Below are 20,604 nucleotides of genomic sequence, written 5' to 3'. Positions count from 1 at the left end.
GTATCTACTGTTGGTTGTCCTATGAAAATAAAATAAACTAACATGACTGCATTTTTAGATGTTGAAAAAGAGTAACTACTAAGGTTCTTGCTGGTTCTTCTCGGTAGAATCTACATTCCGAACCGGTGGTAGCTTCACTTAATATAGTTTGTTAAATGACGATTCAAAAGTGCTTGTAAAAGTCTACTTGAATAAATTATATTTTGATCTACTTTTGAAGGCAAGTTTAGGCGCTTATCAAACGGTGTTCTAACACATTTGGAATTACTTTTCCTACCAACTCATACAGGTTTCCTCACGAGATTTTCCTACATTGACGAGCAGGAGATGAATAATTAGGATATAAATATATTGGCATTGATCATTTAAGAAATGATCTGAAGCCAGTTGTATCACTTACCATCAGGTGATCAATTTACCAATCAAACTAACGATGCATTAAAAAAAAAAAAACAATAATAAATAATAAATAAATATTGGACAAAATCACACACATCAGTCTGATGTAAGTAGCTAAAGCACTTGTGTTATGGAAAATCAGAAGTAACGACGGTACAGAAAACTAATGAACTTTTTCTACATCGACTCGGCCGGGAATCGAACCCGGGACTTCGGAGCGGCGTACCCATTTAAACCGGTGTACACACTACTCGACCACGGAGGTCGTCAGATAAAATCAGAATAATGAAACCGTAATCATATTTTATTAGGCTAATTAAGTCACCGACAATATTGGAGTATTTCTTGGAAAAAACGAAATTTTTAACAAAATTAACATTTTTTATGTCATAACTAATTACGAGTGAAGTTCGATCGGTCGAATTGAATGTTAAGTTACCACAGGTTAAAAATTTACATTGAAAAGAACTGACAAAAAAAAAATCCTTCCTGTTATTCAGAAATAAAATGTTACGTTCAATTAAATACAATTAAACGTATTAAAATTTATGGTAATCAGTGAATAATAAATAATTAATCGGGAAAAATAAGAATATTATTTACTTTCTAAAATTTTCTTTCTGTAAGAACCGACTGGAAAGCGAAGGTGATGATGACGTTTTCCTGACCGTTTCCGGTCACAATGGTCAATTTCAAGGGAGACCAGCCAACTATGCAGGACATATTATATTACACAATGTGTTTGCAAACTCAGATGCCCTTTCTATATCCATTAGCATACATTAGCAGCCCGTAAATGTCCCACTGTTGGGATAAAGGCCTCCTCTTCCATTTGAGGAGAAGGTTTGGAGCATATTCCACCACGCTCCAATGCCGGTTGGCGAAATACACATGTGGCTGAATTTCGTTGAAATTAGACACATGCAGGTTTCCTCACGATGTTTTCCTGCACCGCCGAGCACGAGATGAATTATAAACACAAATTAAGCACATGAAATTTCAGTGGTGCCTGCCTGGGTTTGAACGCGAAATCATCGGTTAATATGCACGCGTTCTAACCACTGGGCCATCTCTATATCCTGACTCTTATAATCCGGAAAGAGTTCAGGCTCAGAATCAACGGCTTTGTGTGCTTTCCGAGACACACAACTTCAACTTCCAGAGTTTGGGCTGTTACTAAGATTCTTTTACAGAAAAACGTAATTACTTTTTATTGGTCCGACTTGAGGTTTGAACTCAGAACCTCGGAATCTGTGTCCTTATATCAAGCTTCTAGGTAATGCCGTTCTCAAGTTGATGTGACGGAGAGAAACAAGGATTACATTAAAGATTATAGAACTGTCTAATTAAAAAAAAATCCGAATGAAAATCGGCTTATGAGCTATGCCGCAAAGACTTACTGAACCCGTTGAACTTATAACGACTATCTTTTTACATCAGATTAAACCGTCTACAGTAGACCGAAACTAAACTATACTGGTCCTCTTGATCAATTATTCAAGGGTAGCCATTATGAAAAGACAGGGCACAGATACGATCCCGAGTCTATTCCGATCCAGCGTTGACCGAACCGCAACTGGATCGTTGCGGAAAAACGATCAAACGTAACGTTTACGTTTCCATTTGATTGCGGTAATTATTATTATGCATATTGTTTTGTTAGCAAAATTGACGCCGAGATAGTGAGGAATTGTGTGCGGAAACACAACTTATAATCCGAAAGAACGACTAGTACATTCTCGGAGAGAATTCTGGCGCAAGATCCAATAACCTTACCAACTTTTCGAGGTACTTTGTTAGCACTACGAATTTCATTGTTCCAAACCTTCCCCCCAAATTTAAGCCCCGTGGAGCTGGTAACCACTTGCCACCAAGTTTGCCAAGCCCATCTACCTATTATACATTTAAAATAAAGATTAATAAAAAAAAATAGACCTAAATTTTTTACTCGAACTCGGAATATTTAATTTAGTAAGTAAATCAGCAACTAACCTTAAATATATAATAAAAATACATTTTAAACGTAACTTTCGTAACGTTCCAATTTCAAAAATGGAATCGCACTTATTCCATTACCAAATTGAATGATAGATGGCCCAAAGGACACCGTTCCAAGGACTCAATTGGTCAGTGACCTCTTGACATAAATACGTCGCATGAATGGGCTCGTCCATATTGATATGATTATTGTTGAGTTAAATTAGACGCAGACAAAATAGCGTCTATCTCTTTCTCTCTCGCGTAATTTGTATTTAAATCCTATACCAATTGAAAGAGCTAAGATATATAAACATTGAATTCGCTCGATATAATTGGTTGAAAACTTAAAAAAAAAAGTTAAAAAAATACACAAATGTCCATCTGACATTACAATAAAAATAACCATTACAATTATTATTTAAAACTCCCGCGAAACTTCGCGTCTATTCAAAAGATTTTTTAGGAATTTCGAAATCTATGACAGGTTTTATTTTGATTTAATTTCATTGTAAACTGCAAGACACATTTGGCGCCAAAATGATGAAACCTCTTTTAAATGAAACTTTTAATATCAAATGGTATACATTAGTTCAGTTAGAATTGGAGTTTGTCGAAAACAATTTACTGTAATTTTGTTTACGTTTTCATTTTTTCTTATACATCCATAGCGGCTCTCTCTAACCGGCCTGTAACTTTTTCAAAATAAATTCTTTGTTAGTTCGTAACAATTTAGTAAAATGCCATCAAGAGACCATAACCGACAGCGTGCGACAGCGTTTAATGTGCAGCGATCGTCCTATAACTACAAGGACAAAAATCGTCTTACGATATTAATATATAAGATCAGTAAAAACGAATAACACAGTAATTATTGTACGTCACCCAAACTTCGCGCCGAAAAAAATCGCGCGCTTTTTTTTTTTTTTAATGTATTGCGCCGCAGCTCAAGGAATTAATTCCTTAGTTGTTAAAACTAAAGTAATGAATTAATGAATTCGTAAAAAATATATTTATATAACGAAATTGTTGAATTTAAATTTGGTTTGTTTAAACAATTTAATAGTCATGCGTTGTTTAAATTGTTTTTTGAAATATTATTCATTTACGAAGAATTTGATTGGTTACTTTTAAATGCTTAGGTTAGGTACATTTTGTTATAAAAATAATGATTTTGGAGATTTTTTATGATTGAATATAACATGATTATACTAGACTAATATTGTTAAGGGTTATGTATTGTTAGTTTGCTATTTTTTTTTTTTTAGTACGTAATAACTACGAAATCGATTGATACGGATATCTTAATATATAAATCTATTAATTATATATCTATTAGTTATATATGTATTATGTGTATTGTTATATTTTATATACAGTATATAATTTATCAAAATTATTGTACCCCTTCCCAAATTCGTTTTACAACCAGACCTCTGCCCAAAGTTTGCCTGGAAGAGATCGCTGTTTAAGCGACAAGCCGCCTGTTGCGTTTAAGCAACTTTTAAATGTTAATCCTTAGGTATAATGTTGTATTAAGTGTTGGTGCAATAAAGCATAAATAAATAAATAAAACAAATAATATAAATGCGAAAGCAATTGTAACTTGTTAGTTTGAATTGGAAAAGGAAAAAGGCTCCTCTTTTAATTTCTCGAGGAGTAAATGTGGAGTGACGGTTGGTGTACTTTTGGTAAAGTTGTATAAATTTCGCACGGGCAAAGCCGCAGGTTCAGCTAGTTATTATATATAATTATAAAGAAATTAATTCACTTGTTGATTTTCATCATTTATCAAATATAATTGCACGCGTAACATAAATACCTATTAATAAATTTATTAATAAATTATAACTTCTGAGTATCCTGTCGCATGTTCTCGGTACGTTCTGAAGTCACTTCGGCATTTAAAAAAGTCTGACATAGAAAAAATATTTAGTGTAATTTCAGTAGTTCGGGATGGCAAAATAAAATTATGTTGCACCATGATGTTTCAATCTCTCTCTATATTTTTACAATGCCCCAATCATCCAATTGTTTTCCTTATGACAGCTCAATCACTTTTAAAATAAGAAATAGTGTTACATGCCAGTATTAAATGTTATAAAATAATATCAACTAAAGTTGTACAAATTATTGATCAATTAATTACAATAATAATTGTAATAATATGTAATAATAATAATGTGACATTATTAATGATATTATTAATTATGATATCCTATGACGTAGCACCGTATTGGAGGCTAGAGCTAGTCTCGTAACACTAGTGTAAGTTTTTTATGTCGAAGTTTTTTCATTTTTGGAACGAAGTTCTCTCTCGCGTCTTATAGTTGAACTGTCAGATATTGTCACGTTAGAAGCGTTCCGAGCGACCTTTCCGTCCCTTTTTCTCTTTTTATTACACACGTTTTTAAATGTAGTTAATTTATTTCATCGTGTTTGTTATTTAATACACAATATGTATCGTAAGCAACTTCGTTCCAAACGGTATCCCATGACAAACTTCTTTTATATTTGTATAGGTTTTTTTTTATGGCATTGCTTGGTGGACGAGCATATGAGCCACCAGGTAAGTGGTTACCACCGCCCATAGACAAAGGCGCTGTAAGAAATATTAACCATTCCTTACATCACTTATGCGCCATGTCCCTTGTGCCTGTGATTACACTGGCTCACTCACCCTTTTAACCGGAACACAACAATACTGACTACTGTTATTTGATACGTATAGCTTTTTAGGAGTAGTCTGATTTTTTTTTATTGGATAGCTCGAAACTAATACTAAATTATATATTATATAACAAACTCGGGAACATATTTGTGTCTGTGCTGACATTCACTCACACATTAGACTTGATCACAATCATGCTGTACTAAATTCCAACGATAACAGGAAAAAAGCCAAATAAATAAAATTTGACAGCCAATCGACGCGATATCATTGGTCGTGAGCTTGGTTAATCTATGATATTCACTATGGATTTGCAAAAAATCCTCAATAGTGCGATTTTGAAGACATCTGCCTCGCACAACCAATCTGTGGAACCAGCTTTCGCCGGCGGTTTTTCCGAACCGATACGACTTGGGAACCTTCAAGAAAAGAGCGTTCACATCCCTCAAGGCCGGCAACGCACGGTGTTGCAGATGTCCATGGGCGATGGTAAGCGTGGAGTTAATGCTTGCTGACTTCCAGACATGAGACATAACATACATATATAATTGTATTTAACTAACATGACTGTATTTTTGATGTTGAAGAGTAACTACTGAGTTTCTTGCTGGTTCTTCTAGGTAGAATCTACATTCCGAATCGGTGGAAGCTTTACTTTAAATAGTTTGTTAAATGACGATTCAAAAGTGCTTGTAAAAGCCTACTTGAATAAAGTATATTTTGATTTTGATTTTGAAACTCTTTCCATCAGGTGAACCTCCTGCTCGTTTGCCTATGACATAAAAAAAATGGTTTTTGGACGTCGACGAAACTGTTATCGAAATTTTGTAAGTAAAAATTGGAAATAAGTAGTTAAGTGTTGTAATATAAATAAAGATATATTAACCATAAACTCTTAGTAGTGCACAATATAACAAATCGCATGAAATACGTAAAATCTATGGTTTGTTTATCTTATTTCCTACTTACATTGGAATAGGCAATAAGTATTGTTATTTATTGTTAAAATTAGAGTGGTACTCACCGAGTATAGTTTATTTAGAAACCACGTTCTTGTTATAGTAACAGATGTTTGCACTAAAAGCGTACAGACAGACTAATGGGTATTAGATTACATTTACAACAATGAGACAATTGAGGATTTCCTATAGAGCGATCAATTTGACATCAATCTAAATGGCATTAATTTTTTTTTAGTTACCCAGTTGAATTCGCTTGCCAACAATGAGATGTTTGAAAATTGGGATAAGTAAATCAGATGAACTCCGTGGTCGAGTAGTGTGTACACCGGTTTTCATGGGTACGCCACTCCTAGGTCCCGGGTTCGATTCCCGGCAAAAAATCAAAATCAAAATATACTTTATTCAAGTAGGCTTTTACAAGCACTTTTGAATCGTCATTTAACAAACTTTTTAAAGTAAAGCTACCACCGGTTCGGAATGTAGATCCTACTGAGTCGATGTAGAAAAAAATCGTTAGTTTTCTAAGTTGTCTCGGGTCTAGGTGTTTGTGGTACCGTCGTTGCTTCTGATATTCCATAACACAAGTGCTTTAGCTACTTACATTGGGATCAGAATAATGTATGTGATGCTGTCCTTTATTTATTTCTTTATTATTAACAATAAGTTAATCAAGCTCGTCTGGGTACCACTTACGCATTAGTTATTCTACCGCCAAACAGTAATTTTTTTTTAATAAATTGCACCCAGAAGCCACATGGTGTTATGGCCCTGAGCAAGCCTATCAGGGTAAGTACCATCCACATATCAGGAATTCTGCTAGCAAATAGCAATACTTAGTATAGTTGTGTTCCGGTTTGAAGGGCGAGTGAGCCAGTGTTACTACAGACACAAAAGACATAACATCTTAGTTCCCAAGATTTGTGGGGCATTTGCAATGGAAGAAATGGTTAGTATTTCTTACAGCTCCATTGTCTATAGGTGATGGTGACCGATTAACATCAGGTGGACCATTTGAGGGTGTGCCTCTCCATTACGTAAACAAAAAATATATTTATTTATTTTTTATTCTAAAAAAAGGGCTTTTTCGCATAAGCGAACATGTCGCCCTGGTTGAGGATTCTTAGGAGGATACAAAAATAATATATTTTAAACATAAAACTATCTTAATTAATCACAGGTCTATGACTTAATTAAACAAATAATATTTAAAGATCGTAATATTTTTATCTCATGAAATAACTTTTAGCTTTCCTTAAAATAAATTAAATGCAATTGATTTATAAATGAAGGGCGATATTATTTTATAATAAAAGTATTTATCATTTTTATAGATAAACTAGATCTCTAACACTCGATAAAAAGAACAACATTTTACCTGTTTTACCCCCTTAGTAAAGTTTCGTAAAATCCGTTCTTGGCGGATATCTTCCTCACCCTATAAGGAATCCATCTGCCAAATTTGAAGTTTATAGGTGTTAAAGTTTTTTGAGATCTCGTGATTAATCTTAAATTAATTAATTATCCATTAATCGTCATGGCACCCGATTCGGCCTTACCCTCAAATTGTATGAATATATATTTTAAATAAAAAATAGCTTCACATATATAATTTTTCTTGAGGATTAAAAATGCAGACGTCAACACCTAATGCGGGTTGATGGATACAGACGTGACTTTATTTCTTCCTATGTTTCCTCTCCTCTCGATGTTTCCTAGTAAGATAGAGATATATTAAATCCACATTTACTATGCAATCGGAGGTTCTGGATCTTTTCTTAAAATCGCTATACGATTTTTAATAATTAAGACTTCCATCGCGTGTGTCATACTTAACCCATTTTTTTGCTGTCTAACTATAGTGCACCTTTCGCCATACAATTGTGTGAATCGAAATGGCAGAATTTTCTATAATATAAGTGCTTAGAGAAGCTTGAAATTATCGACCAAGATTTACTAGGAAACCATGTTGAAAATTTAAAAGGGTTACATTTCGGTAATTTGCGTTTACTCTGTAAGTCAGATTTTAAATTAACATGGTTATTTTTATTACTAACAGTATTTAAATCGGGATATTTACCATGTCTTTTATTTTTATTTGGTGGAGCTCGATATTCAGAGCTCGATATTCTCGATATTCACTGCAGTCTCGTGAACAAGACATTCGTTGATAATGTCGAAATATCGAGCTCCAACAAATAAAAGTAAAAAACATAGTAAATAACCCGTTTTAAATACTGTTAGTCATATTAATAAAAATAAAACTCAAAAAAGATGCGATACTGTTTCTCTCTAAGTCGTTTAGCTTGAACGCTGGTTTTCGGTCATATGGATATGATAAGAATATTGTTTAATGAACCGCATTATTTATTGATAGTCAAAATAGTCGAGATGGCCCAGTAGTTAGAACGCGTCTTAATCAATGTTTGCGGGTACAAACCCAAACGAAAGATTGAATTTGAATGTGCTTTAAATTGTGTTTATACGTAATCTCGTGCTTTGCGGTGAAGGAAAATACCGTGAGGAAACCTCTAGTATCTAATTTCATTGAAGTTCTGTCACATATGTATCCAGCAACCCTCATTAGAGCGTGGTGTATAAGCTCGATACCTTCTCCTTAACGACAGAGCAGGCCGGAGTCCCATTAATGAGGACATTTTCAGACTCAACTTTTTTATAATTTCGTAACATTTTTACAAGGAACAAACACAAACTTGTTAATCCTGTTACTCGACTCAGCATAGAGTCTGTAACTCTTTTCTCATAAAGCGTTCAAAATGCATCTGTTGCCAACTATAAAATAATTATACAATCATCCAATAAGTAACTTCATGTTTGATAGTACACCTTAGGAATGAAACGATTGCCTACTGGCTCTTGCATATATGTATATATAATAATTTTTTTTTTAGTTTTATAATTATTTATTTGTATATACGTAGCGTAATATGGCGAGGTGTTATACTTTTGATGAAGCTTTTTGCACCACTACTCCAAGGGCCAAGTGAATATATATATATATTTGATATACCGAAAATCAATGAAATGAAGAAGCAGTCCATGTGATTCTGTTTTTACTTACTAGTACAGAAAATTAATCCAGAATACCTTATATTTCTGGCACCAGAGGCCGCCGTTAGTACTTAACTGGCATTGTAGCTGTCAAACGCCATTGTATTCATCATCAGCAAGCTCCTTGCATCATTGCTGTGCTTTCTTCAACATATATATATATATATATATATATATATATATATATATATATATATATATATATATATAAACATTGAAAAAATATACACAAGTAGACTATCCAATTCTATCCCTTATGTCAACTAAATATGGCCGCCTCGCCGCCCGCGTGTCAAATATTATCTTATGCCACGTCGTCTGTCCGGTGACGTCACTTCCCAAGCCACGTCACTCAGTCTTCGTTCAACAATATATAACCTGTTATATTGTAATGGACAACAGTAATATTATTTAAACAATCACAAATTGACAAAAAAAGCCGCTGAAGTTCTTTCGCCTGCTCTTTTCCGGTCAGGGTATTTTCTCTTACGAACCATCGGTCGTTTTTAATTCGACCATCAATAAGTAAGTGTAATGCCTCTATATTGATTTGATCTAGTTATCTGCGCTCGATTGGGTATTTAATAACTAGAGTACTTCTTTATGGCTGTTGTTATTTAAGCGATTTTGGTTCGCTTCAAAATGTGTTCTGTTAGCACACAAAGTAAATTGAGTTGCTTCTAGCAAACGCCAAAAGTAACTTAAACGATTAGCGAGTAATTCAATATTGGGTGGCTTTACGGTAGATGTTCCGTGACGGTGAAGGCGTGATAAACTGATAAGCTTACTTTTATATATGTATATTAAAAATATAACAAGTGGTCTATTTGTTTATATTTTTAGGGGTCCGTAAACAATGCGCAAAACGGGAAACTATTCAAATCAAAATATACTTTATTCGAGCAGGCTTTTACAAGCACTTTTGAATCGTCATTTAACAAACTATTTAAAGTAAAGCTACCACCGGTTCGGAATATAGATTGTACCGAGAAGAACCGGCAAGAAACTCAGTAGTTATTCTTTTTCAACATCTAAAAATACAGTCATGTTAGTTAAATACAATTATATATGTATGTTATGTCTCCTGCCTCGAACTATGACTCAATATCAACTATTACTAAGGCTCCGTTGTCCGTTCGTCGAAGTCTGTCTGTCTGTCTGTATCTCATGAACCGTGATAGTTAGACAGTTGAAATTTTCGAAAAATCCTAAAAAACAGAATAAAACTGTTTTTATAGATAATCGGCTCAGCAGTAGGCTGATGAAGTTTATAACAATTTTAAAGTCATTGATCTTCTTCCTTTATTAATAAATTGCATCCGAGTGGAGCTCCTTGGTGGTAGGTAGGTACCACCCACTCATCAGGTATTCTGAAGAAATTTGAAGGGCGAGTGAGCAAGTGCAACTACAGGCACAAGGGACCTAACATCTTAGTTCCCAATATTGTGGCGCATTGGCGATGTAAGGAATGGTTAATATTTCGGACAGCGCTATAGTCTATGGGCGGTCGGAACCACTTAACACTGGGTGACCCATGTCCCGGTCCGCCTAGCTACTTTAAAAAAGACCAGTTTGGTTCGCTAGTAAAATGGTTTAATATTAAAAAGTAATATGACGCAACAAATTGGTTATTAGTTCTCATTCAAGTGCACTCTCTTATCCCTCTCACAGTCCAATGGATTGTTACGACCAAATGGAAATTAGTTGGAGTAGCTCTGTTGAAATCTTTGTCCTGTGAGGGATTTTTGAAATCTTCTCTGGGTAGATATAAATCGTATGTTCATCCGCCATACAGCGATACTTATTATAGACGTGTTCCAGTTTGAAGAGTGAGTGAGCCAGTGTACTAAAGACGCACGGGACATAATAAATCGTAAATCTCATGGTTGGTTTCAAAGTATGGTTATTATTTCTTACAATTTTAATGAACACAATCAATAGAGGTCATGACCATTAGTGATCCATTTGTATCTGTGCCTCAACATAAAAAAAAACAAACGTTTGCTATTATTTCTCACCAAATCAATTTAATAACATTTAACAATTAAATTTAATAAATTAATTTTATATTATTAAAGGATATTAAGTTAAATAGTTTTATTAATAATATTAAAATAGTCAATTTTAAAACTGGATAATTTCTTACGTTAATTTCTAATTCATGTATAATAATAATATTAAACTTGTATTTGGCATTATTATTCTTAATATTTTCTTTTTTTTTTGGCAAGAACCCCTTCAAATGAAGACCTCCTCCAGAGATTGCCATAATTTTCTATAAAAATCCAATAACTTGAAATCCTTTATTCAACATAGTATAACATTTATTGATTGTCAAATTATCTGACCTAACAAGAACCGGCGAAAAATCCTCAACAGGTTTCGTGTGGTTGTTAAAAATATCTTGGTAAACCTGTTAAAGTAGATGGTAACATAACAAATCAAGGGAACAAAGTTACGAGCGACCGCTGGTATAATATGAATCATCTGATCGGACAAGCTAAGAATTTTGTCAGTTGTCCGTGACACTCTGTGCATAACGGTAATCATTGTTCGTCGAAACGGTATTTTTGTGTGTCAGTATACAAAACGAAATTCTACTAGGTCAGGATTTGTTACGATCGAGTTTTTTAATTTTTATTTTAGATCATTTCACTTGTGGTTCGATGTGATTTATGCGGTGGATCGGGTAAGTTTTTTTATTTGATATTATTGTAATTTTTTTTTTGTTTTGTTTATGTGTTCGAATTTGGAATATTATTTCGTTGTTTTTTTTTGTACAGTTTAACGTCCGAATGATATATTTATTGTTATTATATGCTTTTTATGTATACTATTAAAAAAAATTATGATACTTTTTAATGATTTTTTTTTTTATATAAATGGTATGGTAATATTTATTTCAGTCCAGATAAGTTTTTAAAAAAACGTGATTCGTTTTGTATTTTACTTTATAACAATTTTTTAATTTAAATTAATCTTTTAAAATTTACGGAAATTATAAAAAATATATGTATTATTTTTATCTCATTGACTTTTCAATTAAAAATGTCAGAAAAATAATTACCTTTGTAATTACGTTATAATAATTGAAATTAAAAAAAAATACAAACATATATTACAATGAGCGGCTGAATAATTTGCACCATGGTCTGACTTCAATTAAGACATTTTTTTTTAAATAAACTGAGAAATATTTTTTATATTTATATTTTGAAATTATTTAAACAAATCAAAACACTTCAACACACTTTTACATACATCAAATTAAATCCTTTAAAATGTCAATTAAATCCTGCTCATGACATATTTTAATAATAAAAGATACACAGGACTTTCAGTTATGACTAATAATCCGCCAAGATTATATTACTCAATACAAGATTGTATCGACGATAAAAAGCGTCGGTTTGTTGACATTCGATCAGGATATTATATACTAACTGAAACTGCGACTTAAAAACACCCGTTTATATCTCCAGGTGTGGAATTTCGTAAAATCCCTTCTTAACGGATACCCTATAAGGAATATCTGTCAAATATCAAGTTTGGAACTGGCAATTTCGTGATAAATCAGTGATTGATACTTCGCTTGTGTTTTTGTTTCAACTGTAAAAAAAGTGTAACTGCTTAACTTCCTGTTTGTTATTCTACGAGTCTACATTTCTACATGGTTGCTTAACATTCCATACAAATCTGTTTAACGACGATTCAATAGTTCTTGTAAAAGCCTACTCGATCAAAGTGGAGTATTTTGATTTGGTTTTATTCTGCTAGAGTTCCATTAGTCTGCATGTTTTCGTGATGATGTTCCAAATAAGTTAAAGACGTCGACCGTCACGACGTATATGCGCGTCATGTTATTAGTTTTTTTTTACAATAAATAATTAATTAATTTAAAAATGTGTTTATTTTTAACATTATGTAACAAAGAATTACAATTATCGTCGTATTTATGTGACTCCCAAACGTTCGTATTTTATGTTGATGTTATTTAAATGCGAAAGTATGTAAAAACCTGAACGAATTTGGATGAAATTCGCATTAAAAATAGTCTGAAACTAAACTGTACTAAGATGTATCCTTAATTTTTTCCGTATAAAAAAATTACATGACATACGGACAAACGAAACAGCTTTATAAAATTCCGTCAAAATTTAATTCTAATTTCAAACTTTTTTTTTTTTTATATTTTCTGGGTAGATACCACTCAATCATCACTAATTCAACTGCCAAACAGCAAAACTATATATTCTTGTGTTTCGAATTGCGAGTGAGCCAGTCTCACTATTGGCATAACACCTTAGTTACCAAGGTTATTGGCACGTTGGTGATTACAAGCGTACAACACGTACAACCAAATATACTTACCATCCGCTCTATGGTATCGCCACGGTCAAAGTTATTAGAATCATATGTTAAATCTTCTCATCGTGATTCAAAGTGACCACACTTTACCTTACCATCTAAGTAAACATTAATTAAATGCAATTAATTATTGAATATTGTATAAAACCTAGACGACATTACATGAATGAGCGCTTTCGATTACATAATTGTGAACTCAAGGCTAGTTAAAAATTCAAAATAATAACTTCGAATATAGATATAGGCGCCATATAAACCTAGTCTGCTGCATCTGAACTCGTTCCTGTTGGATCTTCTGACTCATCGAATTATGAGACACACGTGCACTACAGTATATCCTGAACGTGGCTAATTTAACTTTGATCTTTGATGTCGCTGGATCGTTAAGGATGTGGAACAAAGTATTGTTGATATTTCTAATAGTTTCATAATTAAAAAAAAATTAAGCTCATGTCAAAAAATCTTTGATAAATCAGTCATATTACTCATTACAAGATTATATGTATATACTGTATATACTGACATACACTGTAATTAAAATGGTGGAAATGAGTAAGTACTAAGTTTTTTGACGGTTCTTCTCGGTAGAATCTACTTTCCGAACCGGTTTTTTTTTTAGCATTAGCAGCCCGTAAATGTCCCACTGCTGGGATAAAGGCCTCCTCTCCCTTTGAGGAGAAGTTTTGGAGCATATTCCACCACGCTGCTCCAATGCGGGTTGGCGGAATACACATGTGGCAGAATTTCGTTGAAATTAGACACATGCGGGTTTCCTCACGATGTTTTCCTTCACCGCCGAGCACGAGATGAATTATAAACACAAATTAAGCACATGAAATTTCAGTGGTGCCTGCCTGGGTTTGAACCCGAAATCATCGGTTAAGATGCACGCGTTCTAGCCACTGGGCCATCTCGGCTCCGAACCGGTGGTAGTATTAAATTTAATTCAACAGTGTAACATGACGATTCAAAAGTACTTTTATGAGTCTACTTGAGTGAAGAATATTTTGATTTGATATGATTTGAGTGTCAATGTTTATGTTCAGATAGCGTTTGTATACAAACATGCCTCCATGTTTTTCGGTTCTAAATAAACGATAAGAAGTATCATAAGAATGATGAACGATGACGTCTTTTCGATCTATTTTAGTCACGGTATTCTCGAAAGAAGACAAACCAACTTCAAAAGACAGTATTTGCACACATAAATCGATGGGTCCCTTAAATTTGCCATGAAGGGATTCGGTGTGTGTCATAGTTTTAAGTGTTTTTTGAAGAATCGTGAAAGAACCTTCAGACTCCAGGCTGTTACTGGAAAATCTCGACGATAATAGGCAATAATTGTTTATTGGTTCAACCCATGAATGGGACCCAGGATCTCGAAATCTGCAAGCTTCCGAGTTAGCCACTAGAGTGTCAGAGATTAGTATTATTTGTGTTGCGTAATACTGTGACATTATACAGTTAGTATCCAGTTCCTAATAAACTCCAAAACCATGTGAGCCCTTCCGTCAGAAATCTTAACTAGTATTGTTTTGATGCTTTTACCAAGTATAAAACTACCTAAAGCACAATAAAATTAGTCATTTTTAATGTTTACTTTAATAAAACCTAAAGCTCGTCTCAACGACAATCCTGGATCCGCTGGTCTCTTGGTGTTCTCAGTCTCTCTGATTAAATCTACTAATGAGTAAATAGGTGCATATATTTATTTGCATATATTTGTCTCTTTCTATCATCAGTTTAAAACATTGTGTAACTATTCAAGTTTTTCCTTTTCTGATTCGATCCGAATTCCAAGTCGGGACATTAAAAATAATTATGTTTTTGGAAAAATTATAAAAATATTTTTTACTGTGTGCACAGAGTTACATGGAATCTATACGATGAAGTTGGTCGCGAAAACATCAATTACGTGTCAAGTCACTCGGAATAGACAACTTCACACCTTACATTATTTAACAATGTCTATTTTATTTAAAAATTTAAGTAATGGTGACAAAAGAAATTACTTTTATCATAATAATTATTATAATTTTACTATTTTAATAGGTAAATTATTATTATATCGTAATCAATTATTTGCATGCAATTAAAAACTATTCTTAATTACACTGAATATGTAAAAGCATATTCCTATGGAAGTAGGAAAAGAGATAAACAAAACTTAGATCTACATATTTCATGCGATTTGCTAATAACTCAGCTATATTGTGCACTACTAAGAGTTTATGATTAATACATCTTTATTTATAATACAACACTATTACACTTAACTACTTATTTCCAATTTAATTTATCTTCCAAAGTTCCGATAACAGTTTCGTCGACGTTCAAAACGCCATTTTTTCGCGAATACATAGTTAATATCACAGATTAATCAAGCTCTCGACCAATGATATCGCGTCAATTTGCTGTCAAATTTTGTTTATTTGGCATTCTTCCTCTTATGGTTGCAATGGCGTGAGTACCGCGGCATCTGTGCTTGGTATTTTTAAGCAAATAGTCATTCCATAACATTTCTGTAAGAATGGTTAGAGCTCCAGAACATATATCACCTGCTCAGTTGGCGTCCCTTTGTGACAACGTTAAAATCTTTATCCAATATAGAAGTACACTTAGATCTTTTAAGCTACGCAACGGATTTTAATGCGGTCTCCATCAATGAACAGAGTGATTCAAGAGGAAGGTTTATATGTACAATACATGCATATTAAAGCCGAGAAAAGCCGAGGATTTTAACATACCCAGCGGGGAAAACTTGAGATATTTTTTTTTCATATGACTGTCCTTCAACTAAAAGTTCTGTATGTTATGTACGCATCTAATCTAAGCATCAAGTTCATAAATGTGTTAAAGTTTCAATAATGACTATGTTTGAATTTCTACCACACGACAAACACCAGATAAAAACAGTATACATCTAAATAATTCTGTCTGAGCCACTGCTACCCAAACCACTGAACTGAATTTGATGAAATTTGTCACGAAGCAAGCTTAGACCAAAATGAAGGATATGGGAACTTTTTTATTTGAAACATCTGCCGACCAACCCCTAAAACGCGAGTAAAACCGCGGGGGACAACTTGTATGATATGGTTCGATGGCTTATTCATGTTTTTCTTTAAAATTTCTCCACGTTTAACTTTCACTTTGTACCGTCGCAACTTTCAAACACAATCGACGTGTGATTCACGCTATCGAAATGTTATTACTATATAATATATATATGTACTCAGAGCCGATGGCCCAGTGGTTAGAACGCGTGCATCTCAACCGATGATTTCGGGTTCAAACCCAGGCAGGCACCACTGAATTTGCATGTGCTTAATTTGTGTTTATAATTCATTTTGTGCTCGGCGGTGAAGGAAAACATCGTGATGAAATCTGCATGTGTCTAATTAATCTATTGCTCGAAGTGATCGAATATGCTTCAACCATTCATCTCAAAGGGAAAGGAGTCCTTAGCCCAGCAGTGAGAACTTAACAGGCTGTTGTATTAACATAACATACATAGTATTCTTTTTTTTAATTAGATATGAATGGAAAATGGTAAGTGGTAGTACCACTTACCACATGAATATTAATCATCCCTCACATCGGCAATGCGCCACCAATTTTGGGAACTAAGATATCATGTCCCTTGTGCCTGTATAACCTACTCCTACACTTCAAACTGGAACACAAGAATACTAAGTATTGATGTTTGGTAAAGGCATATGTAACGGCTTCTAAAGTCTGAGTCGAGATGCGAGGTCAAAACACACAACCGAATTTTATGTTCATAATTCATATTGTGTTCAGTCAACCAAAACATCGTGAAAAAACCTGCATGTATCCACCAATCCGCGTTGGAAGAGCGTGCTGGAATAAATAACGCACGATCACTCTATGGAACCAGGTTACGCCTTCATTTTGTCCGACACAACACGACTTGGGAACCTTCAAGAAAAGAGCCTACTCATTTCTTGAAGGCTCGCAACTCTTCTGCTAGCTTTTCAGCGTTGCAAATGCCCATTATTCCATCAGGTCACAATCCTACTAATTTGCTATCTAAGCAATAAAAAAAAACTCCGAGAAACTGGAGAGGAGGCCAGCAGTGATACATGTACAGGCTCCTCCATTGTCCTCTGTTTTTATTTACCCAAGTTGAAAGACGAAGTCGGGTCGGGTAGCCAGTATAATTATAATACTGGACCGATTTTGATAAACCTGTAGTGTTATTGACGAATGGTTACAATTAATCGATGTTAGATGAGTGTACCCAAAATACATTGAGCTCGTTTCAAGCATAATTAAATAACCGTGTGAACTCTAAAAACGCAAGCAAAAACCTCTATAGTTACATTTAAACTAATAAAGTTACATATTAACATTCTATGGCATTAGGTTTAACGACAAAATCCTCGTGATTTATTAATTTATTTATGTTATTTAAGCCTCTTTAATTCCTTAGTAATAATAGTAATAGAAGACTATTATTTTAATCTAATTTTAACTAAGGACCTCTCGACGAGTATGGGCCTCCTCCATCTCACTCCATTCCTGCCTTCAGCTATTCTCATCCCGTCTTTGTTTTGGAATTTTAAAAGTTCGTCTTCCCATCTTTCGTGATTTACGAATAGCTCTGATATATTAAAAAGTTAACACAGATCTTATTGAATATATGTTTATTTTTGTAATCAAATAAATTGTCGATTCAAAAATAAACATTTTTTGAATCGACAATATTTAAACTCTACTACCGTAGATAGCATCCTCCAGAGAAGATAAAAACTTTTCAAATAAACATATTCACAATTCTTATTCAATCAGTGCTGTGATGGAACCCGAGCCTAAATCCAGACTTTTTTTTATAAAAGTATTCTTTCGTAAATAATATGATTTTAAGATTTTAAATTAACATGGTTATTTTTATTACTAACAGTATTTAAAACGGGATATTACAGTCTCGTGAACAAGACATTCGTAGATAATGTCGAAATATCGAGCTCCAATAAAAATAAAAAACATGGTAAATATCCCGTTTTAAATACTGTTAATATGATTTTAGATTAATTAATTTAGTCTTTAAAAAAATGTTAAATAAAAAAACAAAACTAATTCACGTAACTAATACGCGTAATTATATTCACTCTAGTTTAACTGTCAAACTTCCGATAGTGTCATTGCTGACATTCAAGACGCCATTTTTTCACGGATCCATAAATAATTATATAGATTATTTAGATCTCAATTTATGTTTAAAGTTGTTTGTTTATTTGCCTTCTGTTTTGTTTTTCCTGTTATTAGAATTAGCTATATGTGCAATACAATGATATATTTACTTACTAGAAAAAAGTCGCATATCGTCGTCGGTACGCTTAAACTTCGTGATGGATTTAAATGCGATTCTCATCAATAAACTGAGTGATTCGAGAGAAAGGTTTATACGTATAATATATGCCGAGAATTTTAACATATAAAACAATTTACAAAGTATTACTTCACTTGAAATATTTACTAAAATTGCAAGCTAAGTTAGTTGTAGTATTTTGCACGTGGGTCCAGTTTCGACGATGATGCGTTTTAGTAAAAACGACTTGATTGTGCACTAGGTCTGGTCCCGGACGAGGGATCTCTTCAGCCGTTTTCAACATAACACAAAATTAATTTTAACTATCAATATTAAATAATTTATTGAGTAATTACGTATTATATTTCAATGTCTTTAAAACATTTAATTGTACATTTGTAGTTTTAAATAATAAAAACTTCGCTGACAGCGTCTTAACTTGAAGTAAATTAAGCAAGTAACCTGTAACGTCCCACTGTTGGGCAAAAGCATTCTCTCCTATTACATGACGCTGCCAATTCCTCGTGATAAAGTTTCACTACATATTATAAAGCAAAGTCGCTTCTCGTTGTCTGTCTGTCCCTGTGTATGCTTAGATCTTTAAGCCATTTTTGAAGATTTCTGATGTGATGTCATGAAAAAAACACATTTTTTTGTGCTCTCATTGCAAACGCTGGCTGATCCTTAAAATATAGATGAAAATAATTTTCTACAGTATTGTACACCTTAAAAAGGTCTACAAAAAAGTCCGTGACGGTATATGTCTATCGCTTAAGGATAACCCACAATAACCATTTTTTATCCATTACTTTTTACAAGAAATAATGGCTTATATACGAAGTGATTTTAGGCAATACAACATTAATCCTTGTCCAAAAAAGTACCATAAATACATTGTTCCTTTAATATAGATCAATATGACCCCTTACAGTATGTAATTTAAATGAATATTTTTGAAGATATTACGGATTTAAAATGCAGGGCCGTAGCGGTTTGTATTGTGTAATGACATAAAAGCTGAGAAAATCGTATGTAGAACCGGGTCGGGTCGCTAGTTGTATTATAAAATAGAACCCAAACGCATAGATTTTTGAGATACTAGTTGTCGCCCTCGGCTTTATCGCGTTTTAGGCGTCAGGTTACATAGGCATACAAAATCAGGCAAACAAAATTACATACCAAATTTGGTTAAGCGGTTTGGCCGTGTAAGAGCAACAGACAGACAGAACTACTTACACATTATTATTATATTATAATATTAATATAAATAATATAATACAGAGTAATAAAGATGAACATTATTTTTTTATATATTTTATGATTCAGGAAAAAAGAATAACTACTGAGTTTCGCGCCGTTTCTTATTGTTGTGGTATATTATATTTAGTTTATCATACAGGATGAGGATTGGGCAGTCTATTTCGAAGACACAGACACGATAAACAAGTTGGGTCATTTGTTCCCCCCCCCCCCTTACCCCTGCTTAGTATTGCGACGTCATTCTGACGAGACATTGGCGTCCGAGAGTTAAGTTTAGATTTACATTATTTTTTAGCCTTAAGCGATTTATTTTCAAAAAGAAAAATTTCAAATTCGTGTATTTGCTGTCGACCTTGACTGTTGAGAAGTTGCTTAATCTGAAAACAATCTTCGTTGTATTGTTTAGTAGGGATAGCAAAAAAAAAAAAAACTACAAATTCTATTTATATCTGTACAATATATTTTTATAATTAATTATGTATTTAAATGTATATACATGTACATAAAACTGAATTTAACCTGATACATGTCCGGTAAAGTTGGCAAACAGTAATGACTGCAAA

The 20,604-nt window shown here is 33.4% G+C and overlaps 1 protein-coding gene across 2 annotated transcripts in view; it reads left to right on the top strand.

The window, feature by feature from the left end:
• LOC125074982 (putative fatty acyl-CoA reductase CG5065) overlaps positions 1 to 20,604 on the top strand; it is a 71,771-nt gene that overhangs the window by 15,852 nt on the left and 35,315 nt on the right. The window contains exon 1 of one of the 2 annotated variants that reach the window (XM_047686490.1): positions 11,655 to 11,767. The exons of the other annotated variant lie outside the window; for it this stretch is intronic. The gene's annotated coding sequence lies outside the window, so the exon portion shown is untranslated. Of the gene's footprint in view, positions 1 to 11,654; positions 11,768 to 20,604 lie in introns of those variants that run through there. 2 annotated transcript variants of the gene reach the window in all.

This window comes from Vanessa atalanta, chromosome 29 (genome assembly GCF_905147765.1).
Source record: "Vanessa atalanta chromosome 29, ilVanAtal1.2, whole genome shotgun sequence".
In the NCBI taxonomy this organism is placed as follows: domain Eukaryota; kingdom Metazoa; phylum Arthropoda; class Insecta; order Lepidoptera; family Nymphalidae; genus Vanessa; species Vanessa atalanta.
This window is presented reverse-complemented; position numbering and strand designations above follow the sequence as displayed.